General features: G+C 35.4%; 1 pseudogene; it reads left to right on the top strand.

Moving 5' to 3' along the window:
• Positions 1 to 3,657: 3,657 nt before the first annotated feature.
• Positions 3,658 to 9,932, top strand: LOC149556538 (mitochondrial arginine transporter BAC1-like; annotated as a pseudogene).
• The last annotated feature ends 11,333 nt before the right edge of the window (positions 9,933 to 21,265 follow it).

Here is a 21,265-nt window from a genome sequence, read left to right as displayed (position 1 = left end):
AAATGCAAAGTGAACTAGTTTTTGATTGCCTCTTTTATTAGAGTAGATTTACCTATGGGGTGTAGAGCACATGGAGAGCTTGCCTGCTCATTTAGAGTTTTGTTTCTCATCCTTTTCTTGAATATCATATCAAAAAAAATACAAAGAGCTCGCACAAGTTTGTATGATTCTCTTTCTAATTTTGGTAGATAGAAAACTATTATGGCTTGAGACTATGTTCAACATAATTTACAACCTCAACAAGAGTTGGAATCCTAGTTTTATACATATGTGGCATTAGTTGCAGTAACAAGAATGTCACTACATCATTTGGATATATTCAACAAATCAATATGCATATCCTACAATATTGGCTTTCCATTAGATGATATTTCATGGAGGCAATCAATAAAATAGTTCAAATGCCTTACCTATGATTCCACATTTTGCATGCATGTCTACCAGGGTAGTTGCAACTCAAACAAATATATTCTCTCAATATATCTATTTTGTGCATATCCAACAGCCATGGCTTTTGATGACCACATTATGTTCAGGCATCCTATCAAAAAGTTCACATGACTTATCTATGCTTCCATTTTGCAAGCATGTATCCCAAGGCAAATGCTACTACTTCATCTACACTATCTAAAAAAATCCTTTATGCTTTGATGGGTATCTATAGCTTATCCCAAAGCTCTCATTTAGCAATTATGAGATGATCAATCAAGAGGAAATAGTTGAGAGCTTAGAGTGACACAATTTTTAGATGATCATATGAAATGAAATGGGCATGTGAGTAGAAAGAAACTAGAAAGACATTGTGTACAGTTGAAGGCATGAAATGGATGGTTTTGGAGCATTCAGCATAGACACTCAGCATTCAGTACATATCATCATTCGAGATCAAATGGGTGTGTGGAATTATATGCATAGTGGATAATAAAGGAGGGAATTGAACCCTCCCTGAGGCTCACACTTGTTGAGGTCCACTTTAGCAAGGGCCCTTCTTGTGAAATTGTTGTCTAAAACCTTTCTAATGAGATAATGTGTTATGAGCTCTTCATCAGTGGGATGGAACGTGAATCCAGGAGGCAGTTGTGCATCACTCATATCATGACTGTAACTAAAGTTATGAGCCTCTATTATTGAATTCTATATGGGTAATAGGAAAGAGAATTCAATAATAGAGGGTCTTAACTTTAGTTATAGTCATAATATGGGTGATGCACAACTGCCTCCTGGATTCATGTTCCATCCCACTAATGAAGAGCTCATAACATATTATCTCATTAGAAAGGTTTTTGACAATAATTTCAAAAGAAGAGACATTGTTGAAGTGGACCTCAACAAGTATAGGCCTAAAACAAAATTTGACCAAGCATTGGTCAAAATTTTGACCAATGCTCTATATTTTTGACCAATCATTGATCAAAATTTTGACCAATGCTTGGAAATTTTCTACCAAGCATTGTTTGACATTTTGACCAATGCTTGGCTTATTTTGACCAATACCAGGTAGTTTTTGACCAATGCTTGGCAGAGCTTGTCCCAACATGTTTCAAAGGTTTCGACCAATGTATTGGTCAAAATTTTGACCAACCAGTAGGTTGGTCAAAATTTTGACCAAAAAATTATCAACCAATGGGTTGGTCAAACTTGGTCGAGATTTGGTCAAAAATTGGGTCAAAATTTTGACCAATAATGGTTGAAAAATGACCTCAAATGTACTAGTGGTTCTAAGCAGTGGAACCCTCTATTTTTCAGTTTGTTCCTCCTCCTATTGTTTAGGCTGTATCATTTCTATTGGCTCTAGTTGATGCTCAACTTGAGGTACAACTTTCTCCTATTGAGATGGTGTTTTTTGTGTCTTAACTACTTGTCTCTTTTCCCTAGGGGGTGCCCTCTTGCTCTTCTTACCCTTATCAGCCTCAAATTACTCAACCTCTCACTCATTTTGATGTACCATTTTTGGCCTTACTAGAGATTACAAAAATGAATATGGGTAATAGGGAAGAGAATTCAATAATAGAGGCTCTTAACTTTAGTTACAATCATGAAGGTTGTACGATGGCTATTTTGCATTGAAAAGTTGGAGGTTGAATTTTATGAATTTTTGGCATTGGTTTCAAGAGGAGATCTGATTTCATTTGCAAGTTATATATTTTTCTTCCTTGTTGCCTGTGAAACCCTCAAAACAAGGGTTTTGGCCAAAGGAATGGCCCTAGTTTGAATTCCTATCGTTGGAATTTTCTCCAATTTGGTATGGAGAAAACTAAGGAATTGTATTATCAAATGTCAAAATCCTAAAGGCAAGAGATTGCAAAAAGAATTTTTAAGAGCAAGCCCTAGGTCTAATAAGACCCATGTATTAGACCTTGTTTTTGCAATTTGATGAGTTAGAGTGATAAAAGGAACTTGGGACTTGGTGTGGAGGCAAGGCATCTTAAATTTGACTAGGAGGACAAATTGAAGTTGAAGAATTGATCCATGCACCCATATTTTTAACCTTTTTATTGTAGACCAAGCCTAAAGTTGCTAATTAGGCCTATGTGCAAGATTAAGGTTAGGGTATGTTGGAGTGGAGTTAGGTTTTGAAAATTTGGAGTCTTTTGGCACTTTGAAAAGGGTGTTTGAATTTGTCTTTTGTTTTCTTGGTCCTTTGTAAAAATTTTGAGTTATTGGTGGAAAACAGTGCTAAGAAACTTAAGTACTTGTTTGGTTGGCTGCAACAGTTTGCTTGGTAAGTGGTTAGAGAGGTTTCCAACCTTTGTTACACCTTGTTTTGGTCATATAGGAGTTGTTCCAAACTATCCTTGGTGCTTGGGAGTTTTGGAGGATCCAATTGCATTCTTGGTTGTGTGTATGGTATAAGAGCCAAGTGTTGCAATTTACCTTATGACTAGTAATAGCAGGTCTGCCATATACCTGATTTGTTTGGGTGTGTTGATGTTTGTTTGGGTTCCCTTGGATGTTAGGAAGGTTGGGGTTACTTGATCACCTTGTCCCAAGGTTGGTGCATGATGCTTGGGTTGTATAAGTGAGAAGAAGAAGAGTTGCAGCATTTCATGAAGTGTTGGGTCTGTGACTTAAAGCAACAACAAAAAACCTTAGTAAGTTCCTTCTTATAAGGTGAGTCAAGCCTTGTATAACCTTATGGAGGTTGTAAAAGATTGGGTGGTGATTTTAGTTGCTTTGTTGTTCCAAGGTGCAGAAGTTTGTTGGGTTAATGGTTAATTAAAGATTTTATTTTGGTCATAGGGTATTGGTCAGAGTATTCATAGCTTGCCATATGTCCAAGTGAAGAAGAAACAATAAGAAAATTGATAAATCATCAAAAGTTTACTATTGACAAACCAAGATATACTGATCCACATGTAAAGGCAAATGCATTGTTGTAAGCTCACTTTTCAAGGCATGTCATAGCTGGTAACCTAACACTAGATCAGCAAGCTTCTTTCTGCTAACCAAATTCTTCAAACTATGCTGGATGTTATTTCTGGTAATGATTGGTTCAATCCAGCTCTTGCAGCAATGGAATTGAGCCAAATGGTTACACAAGGTCTTTAGGACCGTGGTTTTTTCTTATTACAACTTCCACATTTCACCAAGGAACTTGCTAAGAAGTGCCATGAAAATCTAGGGAAAAACATTGAAACTATTTTTGATTTAGTTGAGATGGAGGATGATGAAAGGCATGAATTGTTACAAATGACAGATTCACAGCTGTTAGACATTGCTTGTTTTTGCAATCACTTCCCAAACATTGATTTGGCATATGACATAGTTGACAGTAATGATGTGAGGGCTAGCGAGAATGTAATAGTGTAGGTCACTCTAGAAAGAGATCTTGAAGGTAGACATGAGTTGGGTCCAGTTGATGCACCAAGGTATCCCAAAGAAAAGGAAGCAGTATGGTGGCTAGTAATTGGGGATTTAAAAAGTAATCAGCTATTGGCCATTAAGAGGGTATTGCTCCAAAAGAAGACTAAATTCAAGCTTGGGTTTATTGCACCTTCAGAGCTTGGAGAGAAGACATATACACTATATTTCATGTGTGATTGATAGCTTGGGTGTGATCAAGAGTAAACTTTCACAGTCAATGTGAATGAAGCAGAAGATGAAGAAAATACAAAGGAATGAATGTTATTTATCGAGTACCACAGTTGTATAAATTTTGCATGAAGCTGATATGGTCAATATATGATGATGGAGAAAGATTGTGTGGCAAAACTTTGCAACTCAAATATATGAGCTTACAAAATAAGTTTCATCTAGTAACTTGAATGCTTTTACCATGGGCTTTAGTGATACATGATTTCAGTAAAAAATTTATTAATAAATAGCTCTTGCCATTGGATTCACCAATCTATGATTTCAATACAAAAAATCATTACTAACGCTAATATTAAGATCAATTATGGCATGCTTGCATTTAATGCAACCCATTAATTGGGAATCAAGACTTTAGTAAACTAGCTAAGTGTACTTGTGGTTACTGTGTTGAGCTTGTAATAACTTAAATAGTTCATACTATTTTCACAGTATAGAAGTATCTGGAACCCCCCCCCTCAATGACCAAATTTTTCTCATGTTCCTCTTTGTGAAAACACTTGAACCTAGAAAGGACCTTGTCCAAATTTACTAAGTCCCTTATAGAAAGATAGATATCGAAAATTGAAAGAAAACCTTTAAATTCTATTGGAAAATTCTCCTAATAATCATCATATGGGATGGATGGAATGAAAGAAACTCAGTAATGGAATGAAAGAATATCACTAATAACAAGACAATTTGATATTTAATTAGTTAGTTTAATTAATTTCTTAGAAAAAATGTATGAGGAACAAAGACATTGCATTAGTGTAGACTATAGTAAATGACTTGGACACTTAGATATTGGGAAATTTGTACTTGTTTCAAATTGAAACATTTAAGTCCCATTGAATTCTCAAGCATTACTGGAAGAAGTAAAGTAGAAAAAGATTAAGATATTTGAAGCTTGATAAGTAGGAGTTATTTTACACAAGAAGTCAAATTGTGATCTTACTATTAGTATTCAGTTGTGTGTTTTGAAGGCAAACAAGCATATTATGATTTAGCAGGCAAGTTTATATTAGAATTACAGTTTATTAAATATCTTAATATCATACGTTTGTACTCCAAAGTTGAGTCCCAAACATCTTTGTTGGTATTTGTGCTTTTGATGTTTTCTTTTGTGTACATTTTGCGTTGTATTAGTTGGTTTTCTAAATAAAAATTGGTTCCCATATTTAAATTTATTCTCACCTGAGAACTCACTAGTTTTATTCTAAGGAGTTTTAGGTAGGAATTGTAACAAAGAAAGCATGTGTTGAATCAATTTTATCAGTTTCTATTGAGTTTTTTACTGATGTGAATTATAATGTTCATGAGAATCCAAAATGTTTGTAGTTTTTTTACTTGAATTTCTGTAAAATGTGCTCCAAAAAAGTACTTTCAAGGATCAAAGTGATGATGATATACATCTGGATGAACAATTTGGTACTTCAAGCGCTACACCAAAAGTGCCAAAAAAAAATGTCAGTGATGATGAGATTGTTGAATCAGATATTGAACTTGACAATGAAGGAGTTGTTGAACTAGACAATGACCCCCCACAAAAAGTAAGCCTTTGATTGATAATATTTTCTATTGAAAACTAAAATATGTATGTCATAGTACATTCTGAATCTTAGTTAGTATTGCTTTTGGAGCTTCTACATGATTGATGGTGTTAACATCAACTCCTTAATTAACATATGTAGTTACTGATAGATGGAAAATCCCTCTGTTGAAGTAATTGAAGAGAAATGAGATTCTCCCCAAGCAGCCAAGGGAAAAGTAATGGAGGCAATGTCAGATGGTATAACACTTTGCTAATAGAATCCGTAGAGTGGCTGTTATATATTATTTTTGGAAGGGTATCACATGATTTCCTTTTGCATTTGTTCTAATCTCAGAGTTTCTCAGGTGATTTGGAAGAGGCTATAAACCATCTTACAGATCATTGGTGATTGTGTCACTTCTTATAGGATCATTGATTTCCAAGGAGGTCTCCCCAACACAAAATTCTTAACTAGCTTTGCACTTGGCCCTAACTGCAACATTCTTTGCTGGGATTTTTCAAGCAAGCATGGGCATTTTCAGGTTGATGATTTACATGTCTAATAATGCAATAATGTCACTATGCAAGCCTCTCAGTGTCTATCCTTCATAGGATTCTTCTTTTATAGAGAAGATACATGTGACTGTACATAATTGAGTGGGAGGCTTGCACTAAAAACTCATGTAATTCAATGGTTTTAACATGTCCCATATTTCTATTTTTAGTTATGTAATTTTTCTTATTTAGGATGGCATGAGAAAGTCGTACTGATTTATATAACTATTTAAAGTTCATGGACAACACTAGAATCTTTTTCAATGGAGCCAAACAGCTAGATTTTTGTCACTAATAGTATGTGTCACATCATTTATGATTCGACTATAGGTTGGGATTCATTATAGACTTTCTATCACATGCAACTATTGTGGGTTTCATGGCTAGAGCAGCCACTATTGTTTCTCTCCAACAACTAAAAGGCATTCTTGGTCTTCAACATTTTACTGTAGAGATAGACATAGCATCTTCCATGAGATCAATATGGGGAAAAACTCACAAGGTATGTTTATATGCAATGAATCAGAAACCTAATGATTTGATTACATCTAGAGTAAAGAATTCATTCTTGAATAAAGTATATTGCCAACTTATTGTTATTGTCTTCTTGTAATTGTATTGATGTGCAGTGGAGGTGGGAGACCATAGTGCTCGGAATATGCTTTCTCTCTTTTCTACTCATCACTCATCAAATTCTCAGTATTATAAAATAACTTTGTGATTCTCTTTCATTTTTCTATCCATTTAATACCTAGCCTTCATAACGATAAAAAGAAACAACATGGAATGACTGATGTCTAATATGGTGTTGATCTATTTTTTCATTCTTGTGGGCTGATCTAACGGAGTAAGAAAAATCCTAAGCTCTTCTGGATATCAGCAGCTGCTCCTCTGACATCTGTAATTCTTAGTAGCATGTTGGTGTTCGCTACACATGCTAATAAACATGGGGTTGAGATTGTATGAGTTTCTATCACCAACTATTCTATATTGTCTTGTATTCATTTCTACACAATGTGTTCAATTCACTCATGTCTAAGTATGATAGAATGAATCACTTATCAAATCACTTATTATTATGATCTGTACATGTTCAGTATCACTACCCAAAAGATACTAGTTATTTAGTGAGTTTGAAAAATGATGGGTATGGAACAATTTGTTTGATATTATGTCTAATTGTTGTTCTAAACATGATTTTCTAGTCCTAAAATACATGTTTCTTTTGCTAATGTTTTTTTGAGTGGCTTCAAACAAGTTGGTCACTTAAAAAGTGGTTCGAACCCATTGACCGCTGAATTATTTTTTTTTGAGGCCAAATATTTAAAGACCCTTGTGATGACAGGAATGATAATTGGCATCATCACACTCACTGTAAGAGCTAATCCCTTGAATTATGTTCATTGGCTGGTAATTTATTACCTCTGGCTGATTTAAATGAGTCCCATGCAGGAAGGAATAGCAGATGGCAAAAGTTTTGCACTATTCAAGAACTACAATATTGATGGCAATAAAGAGATGAATTTCATTGGTATGATGAACATTTTAGGTTCATGCACATCTTGCAACATCACAATTGGTAAGTACTACAATGCATTTAATCTATTGAGTTACAAAATATTATATGACTACTGTGAGTCTTTATTGCATTCAAAGCATGAAATTTAGTACTGGTCCTAAGTTTTCATAACAAGCAAACCATGGATTTTGTATTGATTCTAAGAGTTTATATTATTCAAACCATGGATTTTGTATTGCAAGGTGCTTCCTTTATTTAGCAAGTGGCGAGTGCTTAACCTTGAGAACCTTGCGGTCTTATTGTTCTTGTCTTCACGCTTCTCAATCTCGTGATCAAACACCAAAATCTATGATGTAGGGCCAATGCTTAACAAGTGGATGAGGAAAAAAAAGGTGATTGAGGATGTGGATAAAGATAGACGTTATGCAATTGATGCATCAATTGTAATAATTATGAAGAGTAGAAAATTTTTAGCATACCAACAACTTGTTATGGAGTGCGTTGAGCAACTTGGACGGATGTTCAAGGTGAATTGCCTGATTGGATGCTAGATACTTTTGTTTGCATCACTAGTACTTTAGATTTGCTTTCTACTTTCCCACAATGAATGGGTTTATACCTGTGTGAATTTGTAAAAAGTGGTCTTTTCCTTTTTCAATAGATTGTCCTTTATCCATGAGAAAATGATATACCTGGATAAGTAGGCATATTGATTTATCTTCATAGGCACATTGGCGACTGTTTGATGTACTTTTGCCTCTTTGTAGTGTGTAGTTTATGTCTGCAGTCCTAATGTAATCATATTTGGCATGGTGGTTCTTTGGAAAGGGAGGAGATCCTTGTAGTGGCAAGCCCAAACTTCAGATTGTTGTTCCTTCTATAGCTTTTGGTGGAGCATTAATAAGTTTTGTATTGTGCCCAACAAAGTTGATAAAGGTAACAAGAACTAGACTTTGTCTCTATTGTATGTATACAAATTGAATTCTAGACTCCATACCATTGACTATTTGTTGTTTTGCAATGTAGATTGCAAGTTTAGGAGAATGATAATAGGCAACTAAAAAAGCATCAGTAGATATATGGTGGGCCTTTGGACTGTGCACTGCAAACTCTTAGAAATGAAAGGGTAAGGTGTTAAATTTTTGTTACTATTTGGTATGTAGTTGTAGACATGCAATATATATGCTTCACATGGTTTCCTTCATTATACAAGATATTATTTGATTTTTTCATTGGTGCATAATTTTCCAGGTACAAGCTTTGTTTCATGGTGGCCTAACTACATTTTTTAGGGAGTCTATTGGAAACACAATTTTCTTCAGTACTTATGAATTGAAATGATATCATATGCTTTCACTTATTAGTATGCATGATAAAGTGAATCCCCAAATGAATTCCCAATCTTCTCAATTTGTCAACTATTCTTCTAAAGTTTTTATAGAAGCAGGAGTTGGAGTTGTCTCTACTGGGCTTGCAGGAATTGAGGTATGTAACCTTAATGTTGGAATTTCAATTTAAGTATTTAAACTTAGTTTTTGCAGATCAAATGTGTGCAAAAAAACTTGTAATTTGCTTTGCAGTTTTGGTCAGCTGTTTTGCCTCTCGATGTTGCAAAAACCCATATTCAAACAGTCCAAATATTAATGCAAGCAAAAATCCTATACACACAATCAGTGTGGTAGGACATAAAATCTCATTTTTACATGGACTCTACTCTAGAAAAAATGTTTTTAAATTAATTTTTAATAAAGATTTTGACTAGGCTTTTACAAAGTTGTTGGATTCTTATGATAGCAATTAGGATATCTATTAGGATTGATGGTTGGATTATTGAATTGGGTTAATTCATTTATTTGCATGTTTTCTTGTGTTCTGGATAAAAAAATTATCATTCACGATAATAACACCAATTGTTTGCATGCTTATTTTATAGTGGGTATATAGAATGTTCTAATTAAAAGATTAAAATTTAAATATTCAAATACCACGGGACTTAGCTTCTATTTGTTTGTCTAGGATCTATTCTACTAAGTAGTCTTAGATAACCAATAGATGAATTTAAAAGCAATAAGTACTCATATTAGTGAACATGAAACCATTTCCCAATTCTATGTTTGGCAGATTTATAGAGAACTTGGTTTTAGAGGATTATATGCTAGCTTGGGGCCTACATTGGTGAGAGATTTCCCTGCTAATGCTACAACTATCATCACTTGGGAACTTACAACAAATTTACTGGGGGTGAAACGGTAGTAAGAGCATTACCTTCAGAGTTGAATTGGTTTATACCTGTGTGAATTTGTAAAAAGTGGTCTTTTCTTTTTTTAGTAGATTGTCCTTTAGCTATAAGAAAATGATATACCTAGATAAGTAAGCATATTGACATACCTAGGAACTAGCATTATGTCATGGGACTTAGCCAACAATATATTTGTACCAATTATAGTGCACTGTAATGGTATTGTTCATACAATGTTGATATTTACTCAAAAGGACTATTTTTATTTAGTTTTATTTGCCAAGTTTCCTTTTTAGTTTGATTTTGTGCTAGTGACACTTCAGACTCAAATGCCTACAAATGCTTCATCCAGTGTCTAGTCTCAAGCTCTAATCACTAGGCAAGCTCTTAGCTCTTTTACAGTTTGCTTACTACAATGTCACATCTAGTTTACATGTGATTCTACTGATCTAAAGGATCCTTAACCAAAAACAACAATAGTCTTCTCTGCCCAAGTTAATACAACTTTTTTTGGATTTAAACAAGAAAATCGTAGTAGCATTATTTTTGAGGATTTGTGTCTTCTCAGAAACTTCTTATCTAAGAAAGCCTTCCTGAGGGTTATGAGCTTGTCTATTTCTCCTTTACGTCAAAGGTTCAATGTGAGCATGTTGCTAAGAGCCTACCCAAGGTTACAAATGCAAAGTGAACTAGTTTTTGATTGTCTCTTTTATTAGAGTAGATTTACCTATGGGGTGTAGAACACATGGAGAGCTTGCCTACTTATTTAGAGTTTTGTTTCTCATCCTTTTCTTGAATATCATATCAAAGAAAATACAAAGAGCTCACACAATTTTGTATGATTCTCTTTCTAATTTTGGTAGATAGAAAACTATTATGGCTTGAGACTATGTTCAACATAATTTACAACCTCAACAAGAGTTGGAATCCTAGTTTTATACATATGTGGCATTGGTTGTAGTAACAAGAATGTCACTACATCATCTGGATATATTCAACAAATCAATATGCATATCCTACAATATTGACTTGCCATTAGATGATATTTCATGGAGGCAATCAATAAAATAGTTCAAACGCCTTACCTATGATTCCACATTTTACATGCATGTCTACCAGGGTAGTTGCAACTTAAACAAATATATTCTCTTAATATATCTATTGTGTGCATATCCAGCAACCATGGCTTTTGATGACCACATTATGTTCAGGCATCCTATCAAAAAGTTCACATGACTTATCTATGCTTCCATTTTGCAAGCATGTATCCTAAGGAAAATGTTACTACTTCATCTACACTGTCTAAAAAAATCCTTTATGCTTTGATGGGTGTCTATAGCTTATCCCAAAGCTCTCATTCAGCAATTATGAGATGATCAATCAAGAGGAAATAGTTGAGAGCTTAGAGTGACACAATTTTTAGATGATCATATGAAATGAAATGGGCATGTGAGTAGAAAGAAACTAGAAAGACATTGTGTACAGTTGAAGGCATGAAATGGATGGTTTTGGAGCATTCAACATAGACACTTAGCATTCAGTACATACCATCATTCGAGATCAAATGGGCATGTGGAATTATATGCATAGTGAATAATAAAGGAGGGAATTGAACCCTCCCTGAGGCTCACAGTTGTTGAGGTCCACTTTAGCAAGGGCCCTTCTTGTGAAATTGTTGTCTAAAACCTTTCTAATGAGATAATGTGTTATGAGCTCTTCATCAGTGGGATGGAACATGAATCTAGGAGGTATTTGTGCATCACTCATATCATGACTATAACTAAAGTTATGAGCCTCTATTATTGAATTCTATATGGGTAATAGGAAAGAGAATTCAATAATAGAGGCTCTTAACTTTAGTTACAGTCATAATATGGGTGATGCACAACTGCCTCCTGGATTCATGTTCCATCTCACTGATGAAGAGCTCATAACACATTATCTCATTAGAAAGGTTTTCGACAATAATTTCACAAGAAGAGCCATTGTTGAAGTGGACCTCAACAAGTGTAGGCCTAAAAAAAAAATTGACCAAGCATTGGTCAAAATTCCGACCAATGCTTGGTTGTTTTTGACCAATCATTGATCAAAATTTTGACCAATGCTTGGCTTATTTTGACCAATACCAAGCAGTTTTTGACCAAGCATTGGTCAAAATTTTGACCAATGCTTGGCAGAACTTGTCCCAACATGCTTCAAAGGTTTCGACCAATGTATTGGTCAAAATTTTGACCAACCAGTAGGTTGGTCAAAATTTTGACCAAAAAATTATCAACCAATGGGTTGGTCAAACTTGGTCAAGATTTGGTCAAAAATTGGGTCAAAATTTGACCAATAATGGTTGAAAAATGACCTCAAATGTACTAGTGGTTCTAGGCAGTGGAACCCTCTATTTGTCAATTTATTCCTCCTCCTATTGTTTAGGCTGTATCATTTCTATTGGCTCTAGTTGATGCTCAACTTGAGGTACAACTTTCTCCTATTGAGATGGTGCTTTTTGTGCCTTAACTACTTGTCTCTTTTCCCTAGGGGGTGCCCTCTTCCTCTTCTTACCCTTATCAGCCTCAAATTACTCAACCTCTCACTCATTTTGATGTACCATTTTTGGCCTTACTAGAGATTATGAAAATGAATATGGGTAATAGGGAAGAGAATTCAATAATAGAGGCTCATAACTTTAGTTACAGTCATGATATGGGTGATGCACAACTACCTCCTAGATTCACGTTCCATCCCACTGATGAAGAGTTCATAACACATTATCTCATTAGAAAGGTTTTTGATAATAATTTCACAAGAAGGGACATTGTTGAAGTGGACCTCAACAAGTGTAGGCTTAAAAACAAATTTGACCAAGCATTTGCAAAATTTTGACCAATGCTTGGCTATTTTTGACCAATCATTGGTCAAAATTTTGACCAATGCCTGGCAATTTTCTACCAAGCATTGGTCAACATTTCAACCAATGCTTGGCTATTTTTGACCAATACTTGGAAGTTTTTGACCAAGCATTGGTCAAAATTCTGACCAATACTTGGAAGTTTTCGACTAAGCATTGGTCGAACTGTCGACCAATGATTGGCACAACTTGTGCCAACATATTTCAAAGGTTTTGACCAAAAAATTATTGACCAATGGGTTGGTCAAACTTGGTCGAGATTTGGTCAAAAATTGGGTCAAAATTTCGACCACTAATGGTCAAAAAGTGACCTCAAATGTACTAGTGTATATATATGTGATGTGATGTGATGTGATATGATGTGATGTGATGTGATGTGATGTGATGTGATGATGTGATGTAATGTGATGTGACATGACGTGATGTGATTTGATGTGAGCACCTACTATCTATTATCCAATCAAATTTATTTTTTTCACATGTAATACAAGTTATTTTTCTTCCTTAACAAGACTATCTTTCTTAATAGCCACAAATTATATCTCATCTTCTTCATCATTATCTAAGAATTTTATCTCCTTAAATTTAGTTTCATCATCAATTGAATACAAATAATCCCTTACAATTTTTTAATTGTAAGGCTTTATAGCTTCTACTTTTAGTTCTCTATTTGCACATCTGAAAGAAAAATGACCAACTTTCTTACAACACCAAAAAATAAAGGGTAGTTTCTTACCACTAGATTATCTCCTTTTAATCGATGAAACTGGCTCATCAATCTTGTTGGTCTAGTTTTCACTTAAAAAATTTCATGATGCATCTTCAAGTGAATTTTTTGATTCCCTTTGCGAAAATTAGGGTCTTGTGCTTTTAATTTGTTGACCCCAAAAAATACCTAATTTTGGTTTTGTTATTTTTTTAATATTAAGTTTTTCCCCAAAAAACCTTTGAATCATGTTCACATAGTATGCCCTTTTTTTGAAAAAAAAGTGTAAAATATTTATAACTACCTGACGTCACCCTAAGTCTTCATAATAACTTTAACCCAAGATTTTATTTTAATATTCATGCAGATTAGATCTTATGATTAAAAATCAGTTGAATCATAGTGACCCTTGATCTTCCTAGAAATTAAGGGTTGAAACTTTGTCAGTAAAAGAAATTACAAGGTCTTTACCAATGGCAACATAGCGACAAGGAGACATTTGTCACGGGACTCAATTAGAAGCACAAATATTCAATAAGACATCATGCATTGTTGATTAGTTTTTAAATCAACAAGCCTCACTTTGTCGCCATAAAAATTTGATCATTCTTTATTCATTGCAACATAGCAAGAACTCAACACGTGGCCATGTGGGTCCTTTTTCCCTTGTGGCTAGTGGGTGTGTTAGAATGATGTAACAAGTGTCCATGCTTATTAATTCTTTGTCAAAAAGGGACAATATTTCAATGTACCTTTTCCACCATTGATCTTGGATTGATCTAGGGCTATCACTCTGTCATTTTCTAGAATTGAATGACCTTTACCCAAAGAGACATAGCGAGAGTTTGACATATAGAAAGTGGCAAGACTAGCCTTTGCAAAAATTGCCACATGATCCAAATCATCAGATGGGTGCCAGATGTCAGATTTTCATTTGCCAAGAGCTATATACTTTTATAGAAATAAGATATTGGTCTGCACTATCAGATCTTTTCAAGATCGATGATGGTCCCTTTGTTGTCAAAGGAAGTTAAAAATATTTTATCCTTGGTGACATAGTGAGAGGTTGACACATCAGATAATGTGCCACCTTCAGAGGAGTTTCATAGCATCACCTTGATTGTCTAATGTACATTAAATTGAGGGTTGTCATCATGTTGCCAAAGGAAGTTGTTTGATTTTTATCCTTGACAACATAGCAAGCACCCAACATATGTTCGACTGCATAAATGAATAATTTCCAAGTTGCCACTAAGGAGAAAAGGGATAACATGTAAAATTTGATTGGATTGATCACAAACTAAGAAGTTTGAAGTTGAATCAAAATGTTTTTCATTTCTTGATTGTCAATTTTTTGTAAATCAATAGCCTATTTTCAAACTCAAAGGGGAATGCCACTCTATTTTTCCTCTACAAACCATTTATGGGAATTAAAGCTCCTTGTGTGAACTAATAAAAAAAATGTAGTGTGGATAGCCAAGAATTTTATCGTATGAATATGTTTTTTGATTTCCTAGAGCCTGAACCTATTGAAGAATCTAGTTTTAGCTTGGTTAAGTTGTGAAATTTTCTATTGGTGATTCATTGCAGCATTCAGAGAAGAAATAAAAGGACCAAATAAGTATCTTTTTCTACACATAATTTTGGTATCTGCTCATTGTTGTTTCAAGTATGCCTCCAAAAAAGGGTTTCTCTGGGAAAGTTGAATATGTTGGTCAAAATATTCATGATGATTTTCTACAACAATTAAGTGAGTCTACTAATGAATCCACCCAAATAAAAAATTAGTTTTTGCAAACCCTAGACTCTAAATTGTAGATGGCCTTTTTGACAAAAGGAATTGGGAATGGGATGCCATAACTTCTAAAATAGGGTTACAACTATTTAAGAATTAGTTTTCAAAAAGGAAATTGTTTCCTCCTGACAAAAATATCTAGAATTTTGACTTAGGTAAGTTAGTAGTTCCTAGATTCTTTATGGATTTAGAGCTTCTCACTATTGTAGCCCAAAATTATGATCTAGTAACTAGGATGGTAACAAGAAAAGATGGGGAATGTTTGATGATAAATCATTGCAGAAGAAATACAAGAAGTTTTTGGAATGGACCTGACCATAGATTATCATGAGGTCATTGACTTTCAAGGATTGGAGAAGGAGTACTTGTCTCATAAGGATCAAATTAGGCAAGGGCCATTAAGAGGACACTTGGCCTTAGTTGGAATTTAACTTTTGTTACAACATCAACTAAAGAGCATTTCAAGAAATTGTTTTGCAATTATAGGGCTATAGATGTCCATATGACTTTGTGCAAGGTCTTTAGTCAAGATGAGCAAGAGTATGTGCCAATAAAGTTTATTTATATGATGGTATAGATCTCTTCCTTTGATGTGGATATTATTTTTTATTTTGCATCCTATTTAGTGGAAGAAATTCACATAGGTCTAATTGGAATTGCAAAGGCCAAAATTGAGAAAACCTTTTGTTTTTATTCTTTTTTGATGCATATGTTTTTGTATAGACGAGTTTCTTTCTTTGAAAAGGAAATGATGTTAACAAGAGAATATGATGGAGAGTCTCTACCAATTCAATTTTGGAGTGCAGATATGGCTTGGGATGCAAAGGATGCTAGTCTTGTAAGGTTTGATAAATAGTTTGCATCTAGACTAAGGAACCTATTATTAAGAGATAACCCAAGATATCTAAGGCATTGCTAGAATTCATTAGGACTATGGATAACCCTACTAACTTGAAAGTTTCTAGTAACTACGCAGACATCATACCATATCTAGTGTCAATAGTTTTAAGAGTATATGGATTCCAAGGAACTCCACATGTGCTTCCCTACCAAGTACCTCTTAAGGTAGGAATAGCTTAGATGTTATGGCAAATAGGTGGTTTGGAGGAAGCAGAATTGACTGGTAGGTCTAGGGGCTCTATTTTTCCATCTTGTATAGTTTATTATCAATTCATAATTACAAAGGGGGGTTGGTTGTTTCTATAAAGTTTTAGAACCATAAAAAATGAATGTCTCCCATCCTCATTTCAATGTTAGTGAAGGATTTTTTGAAATATTCAAGAAAAGGGCTATGACTAACGATCAAAAACATCAACCATATTTCCCTGAAGATGTAATCAGAAATGAATTTCTCTCCAAGAACAAGAGATTAAAAAATAAAAAAGGAGAGTCTATTCTAGGGTTTTAAAATTCATTAATTGTTTTGAGGGAGATTTGATGCATGAGCATCCAAAGGTATAAAGGCAATCCTATGTCACCCAAAAAAAATGTACTTAGACTTAGTTTCTATTTCATGTGTTTTCATTTTTGGACACCCATTTAGGTCAAATAAAGGTTCCAACTCTCACAGTTTAACTATCAGTGTGCTAAAAAATCTTGAAAAAATAGGAGTATGTAATTGGGTCATCATTTCGGTAAACTAGAAGGTGTGAATTGGCCGGATGAATGTAATTGTGAATTAGAGCATTCCAAAAAAAGAATCAGGTGACAAGACCCCACGGTTTGAAAGTTATTGCAATTTTTTCGAGTTTTGGAGACCTCCTAAGAATGCTTCAAAGTCAGGTTAGGGGCATTAAATGAACTCGAAAAGGGCCAAAAAATGGGGGATGAGCAAAGCTCCTCCATAGGGCTATAGAGTGCTTCGAGAGCTTTCTAGAAATGTAAACAATTCATCAATCAGAGCTATAGTTCAAAAGTTATGCCTCCCGAAAGTTTGGTTACCATTTCTGGATTCTTCTAGATTTGCGTAGACTTCTAATGCAACTTCTGGAACCTTCTATTTGGATGGCGGATGCCTACTAGCACTTTCTAGAATGTATTCCTAGTTCTTAACCCTCCAGGGTCTATTTAAGGAGATTCTTGGCATTGTAAAAGGCAGTTCGAAGTGGAGTTTGAGAGGAGGTACTGAAAGGAGAAATTATCTCCACATTTATGCTATTGTAAGCCCTTAGGGCATGTTTTGAAGTTTATTTTCCCTGTATTGAATGTACTAGCTTATTTTTCAGTTAATACAATTTCCCTTTTTCTATTGTGTCCATTCTGTTCTTGGGTTGTGTCCCCATCAAGTGGTATCAGACCCAATTTTCCTGAGTGTGTAGACAGAGCACTGACTATGAGGTAGTTTACACTAGGACTGTGTGGTTGTGGGTTCGAGTTAGAAGATGCCTCCATGAAGAGAGCATGGTGGAAGGGCTAGAGCTATTAATCCTAAGGAGGTTAGAGCCCTCCAAAGGCAGGTACAAGCATTGCAGGAGGAGCTCTGTAGAGGAGCAACTGTGGCCACAGGAGATGAAAGTGAAGATGAAAATGAAGAAGAAGAAATGGGACTAGATGGGGAATTTGACGGCAAAGTTTTGAATCATGCAGAGGAAAGGCTTTTTAGGGCCATTACTAAGTTTGGAAAAAGACCTACGATTCAAGTGGGTATATTTTTAGGAAATCTGAAACCAGATGAGTCGATCAATCGGATCAATGAGCTGGAAGAATACTTTGAGTATAAGGATATCAGGGACCTAGATAGGGTTAAGTTTGCAAAGGCCAAACTGAAAGGCCATGCCAAAATCGAGTGGCAAGAGGTTCAATTGGAAAGAAACAGAAGAGGAAAGGAAAAGATCACAAGATGGGATCGCATGGTGGACAAATTGAAGAAGTAGTTCATTCCTATAGACTACGAGCTTGATTTGTTTAAGAAAATGAATGGGTTAAAGCAAGTAGGAAGATTAGTCCAAGAATATACAGAGGAATTTTACTGACTCTTGATTAGAGCAGGGCATGTAGAAGCAAATAAGGAGAAGGTTTCTCGTTATATCAGTGGGTTGCGACCTAGCATCCATGAGGAATTAAGTCTGGTAAGAATGACCAGCATTGAAGAGGCCTACCAATTTTCCGTACAAGTTGAAGAGAAGCTGAATAAAAGGTTTGAAGGAAGACAAAGAGGGTGTAGTCAAGGAGGAAGGGGAAGCGGTAGATCATTTGGAGGCTGCAATGAAACCCAAAATAAAAATGAAGATGTGGGTACTAGCAAGAACCAGAGGAATGAGGGTTTCAACTGCTCCCATGATCAAGACTTTTGAAATCAGAGAGGAAGAGGTAGAGGACATGGACAAGGAAGAGGAGGCTTCCGTGGTACATATTTCCATTGCAATGAAGAAGGTCATCGTGCCTTTGAATGCCCTCAATGACAAGGAAGGACAGATAGGAGAGTTGAGGGCCAAGCTAGGGTTGCTAATGTGGATGAGGATGCACAATCATCACATTCAGAGGATGTAGAAAGAGGAGAGACCTTAGTAAATGAAAGAGTCCTACTAAGTGGTGAGATTGAACCAGGACAATGGAGGAGTTTTTTTTGTACTAGATGCAAGTGTGAGGATAAATGTTGTGACATGATGATTGATGGTGGTAGCACTGATAACTTGGTATCAGAAGAAATGGTCTCTGAGCTGGAGCTCAAGAGGGAGAAACATCCCCAGCCCTATCGGATTGCTTGGGTAAAAGATGATGATAAGGTCCTAGTAAGTGAACAATGTTTAGTGAAATTCAAAATTGGGAGTTACCATGATGAAGTTCTCTGTGATGTTATTTTGATTGATGTTTGCCATCTATTGTTGGGTAGAACATGGCAGTTTGATAGACATGCAATACATGATGGACATGCAAACACATACTCTCTGACAAAGGATGGAGTTCACCGCAAATTGAAGCCCATGAAAAAGGAAGGTGAAAAGGTATGTAGCAGTGCTAGGATTTGTCTTGTTGATGAAAGGAAGTTTTTAGATGGCATGAAACATCAGCATATATGCTATGCTTTGATTCCTAGGAAAGATAAAGAAGGTAGTAGTGAAATACCACTTGAAGTTTCAGATTTACTAGGTGAATTTGGAGATATTATCTCTGATAATGTTCCAGATGGATTGCCACCAGTAAGGCAAATCAGTCATCAGATAGATCTAATTCCAGGAGCTAGTTTGCCTAACAAGGCTGCTCACAGGATGACTCCTACTGAAACAAAAGAGCTAAATAGATAGGTTTAGGAGTTGTTGAGGAAGGGCTTGATTTGAGAGAGCCTGAGTCCATATGCAGTACCTATAGTACTCGCACCAAAGAAGGATGGAGAGTGGAGGATGTGTACAGATTCTCAAGCTATAAATAGGATAACCATCAAGTACTAGTTTCCTTTGCCAAGGATGGATGATCTTATGGACTACTTGAGTGGAGCTCAATACTTCACAAAGATAGATCTGAAGAGTGGTTATCACCAGATACAGATTCAAGAAGGAGATGAGTGGGAAATAGCCTTCAAGACCAAGGAGGGTCTTTATGAGTGGTTAGTCATGCCCTTTGGATTAAAAAATGCCCCAAGCACCTTCATGTGGCTCATGAATGATGTACTTAAGAAGTTCTTGGGAAAATTTGTTATTGTTTATTTGGATGATATTTTAATTTTCAGGAAGACTTTGGAAGAACATTTATTGCATGTTTGTAGTGTCCTTGAAAGGCTAATTAATTTGAAGAAGTGTATCTTTGCAAAAAGGGAGTTAGTCTATTTGGGGTTTGTTATATCACCTGAAGGTCTCAAAATGGATCCAGAGAAGGTAAAAGCCATATTGGAATGGTCTACTCCAAGGTCTACTACTGAGGTAAGATCATTTCATGGTCTAGTTAGTTTTTACAGGAAGTTTATTAAGAATTTCAGTGGCATATGTGCACCCCTAACTGATACAATAAGAGGGGATAGAAAAGAGTTCAAATGGACTGCAGCAGCTGTGAGAAGTTTTGAATTGCTAAAGAATAAGGTGACAGAACAGCCTATGTTGGCACTTCCAAATTTTAGAAAAGTGTTCCAAGTAGATTTTGATGCTAGTGGCAACGCTATTGGGGCTGTATTAAGCTAAGAAGGTAAGCTTATTGCATATTTTAGTGAAAAATTGAATGATGCAAAGAAGTATTCTATTTATGATCAAGAGTTCTATGCAATAGTTCAGGCCTTAAACAAATGAAGGCATTATTTATTGCCAAAGGAATTTGTTTTGTATACTGATCATCAGGAATTACAGTACCTAAATAGCCAAGGTAAATTGAATCAGAGGCATATGAAGTGCGTAGAGTTCTTGCAGAGTTATACATTTGTGTTGAAGCATAGAAGTGGAAAATCTAATAGGGTTGCAGCTGCACTAAGTAGGAGATAGTTGTTTCTTATAGTAATGCAGGTTGAAGTAGTTGGGTTTGATGAACTCAAGAAATTGTACCCCGAGGATCCTAATTTTGCTGAAGCATGGAAAGCTTGTAAAGAACCTGTTGCTATAGATAGAACCAAGTGGTTAGACTATTTGATTCAGGATGGCATGTTGTTCAAGGGTAGTCAATTATGCATTCTAAGGAGTTCCATGAGGGAAAATTTGATTAAGGAGAAACACAGTGGAGGGATGGCAGGACATTTTGGTCGAGATAAGACCATTTCCATTCTTAGAGAACATTATTTTTGGCCTCAAATTTCATAGGATGTGAAGAAGTTTGTACAGAGTTGCCAGGTTTGTCAAGTTGCCAAGGGGTTTAGTCACAATACTGGCCTATATCAGCCATTGCCTATTCCATCAAGGCCATGGGAGGACATAAGTATGGGATTTTTTCTTGGATTTCCAAGGACACAAAGGGGTAATGACTCAGTATTCGTGATGGTTGATAGGTTCTCCAAAATGGCACATTTCATTCCATGCCACAAAACTCATGA

This window comes from Cupressus sempervirens, chromosome 5 (genome assembly GCF_028749045.1).
Source record: "Cupressus sempervirens isolate cs-2001-9-10 chromosome 5, ASM2874904v1, whole genome shotgun sequence".
Lineage (NCBI taxonomy): Eukaryota > Viridiplantae > Streptophyta > Pinopsida > Cupressales > Cupressaceae > Cupressus > Cupressus sempervirens.
Note: the sequence above shows the minus strand (reverse complement) of the source record. Positions and strands in the feature narration are given on the sequence as shown.